The sequence below is a fragment of the Eptesicus fuscus genome, chromosome 3 (genome assembly GCF_027574615.1).
Source record: "Eptesicus fuscus isolate TK198812 chromosome 3, DD_ASM_mEF_20220401, whole genome shotgun sequence".
NCBI lineage: Eukaryota > Metazoa > Chordata > Mammalia > Chiroptera > Vespertilionidae > Eptesicus > Eptesicus fuscus.
This window is the reverse complement of record NC_072475.1, coordinates 104,602,040-104,603,725: the sequence shown is the minus strand read 5'-3', so window position 1 is coordinate 104,603,725 and position 1,686 is coordinate 104,602,040.

Genomic DNA, 1,686 nt, shown 5'->3' with positions numbered 1-1,686 from the left:
TCTTAGTTGTAGGTCCTTGCTTTTCATCACTTTGAATATTTCATGCCAATACCTTCTGGCCTGAAATGTTTCTGTTGAGAAATCAGCTGACAGTCTTATGGGAGCTCCCTTATAGGTAATTATCTGTCTTCCTTTTGCTGCTTTTAAGATTCTCTCTTTGTCTATAATATTTTCCATTTAAATTATAATATGTCTTGGTTTGGGCTTCTTTGGGTTCAACTTGTTTGGGGCTGTCTTGATTCCTGGAATTTTGTGTCTTTTTCTTTCACTAGGTTAGGGCAGTTTTCAGTCATTATTTCTTCAAATAGGTATTCAACCATTTGCTCTCTCCTCATTGTTATCCTTATGAGGCAGATGCTCCTACACTTCATATTGTCCCAAATGTCCCTTCAACTGTCCTCATACTTTTAAATTCTTTTTTTTTTCCCCCTAACTGGTTTGGCTCAGTGGATAGAGCATTGGCCTGCGGACTGAAGGGTCACAGGTTCAATTCTGGTCAAGGGCATGTACCTTGGTTGCGGGCACATCCCCAGTGGGGTGTGTGCAAGAGGCAGCTGATCGATGTTTCTCTCTCATTGATGTTTCTAACTCTTTATCCCTCTCCCTTCCTCTCTGTAAAAAAATCAATAAAATATATTATTAATAAATAAATAAATTCTTTTTTCTTTTTGTTGCTCTCATTGGGTGTTTCCTGCTATCTTGTGTTTCAAATGGCTGATTTGATCCTCCTCTTTATCCAACCTACTGTTTAATCCTTCTAGTGTATTCTTTATTTCAGATATTGTATTCTTCATTTCTGACTGGTTCTTTTTTATGGTTTCTATGTTCTTTTTCATGCTGTTGTATTTCTCAGTAACTTCTTTAAGAATCCGTATAACTATATTTTGAACTCTATATCTGGTAAATTGCTTGCCTCCGTTTCATTTAGCTTTTTTTCTGAAGATTTCTCCTGTTCTTTCATTTGGGGCATGTTTCTTTGTTTTTCTATTTTGGCTGCCTCTTTGTGTTTGGTTTTATGTATTAGGTAGATCTGCTCTGTCTACCAGTCTTGGTTGGGTGACCTTATATAGTAGGTGTTTTGTGGGACCCAGTGGCACAGTCTCACTGATCATCTGAGCTGGGTGCTCCAGGTATGTCCTTGTGAGGGTTATGTGAGTCCTCCTGTTGTAAATGAGCCTTGATTGCTATTGGCCTGTTCATGCACAGGGTTGACCCTAAGGCTGGCTGACTGTGATGATCAACCGTGACCACCATGTACAGGATGCTGTGCAGATGCTGACCACATGAAGCAGAATTTGACTCAGCAGGATCTGGTGCCTGCTGAGATTTCCCTTTGGATATGCCTTTTGTGAAGCTATTTGGATGCTTCTCTGATGTTGTCTAAAGCTGGCCACTTAGCATGATGGAAGGGACTCCTGTGAGGGTTAATTTGAGATGCTGTCTGTGATTAGCCCTGGGCAACATTTTAGGAGCTACAAAGTGATCGACAGTTTCTGACTGCCTCTGCTGGACCCAGGTAAGCATGGGAAGGACTAAGGCTGGCTTTTACCAGCACCAGGCCTGGGAGCAAGTCAACAAAAGTCCCAAGGCACCCCAAAATCTACCTCTGCCTGCCAGCTGCCTGAAAGACACTGAAAGATTTTCTCACAGTACTCTGGTTACATGAGATAGGTTCTCATTGAGTCA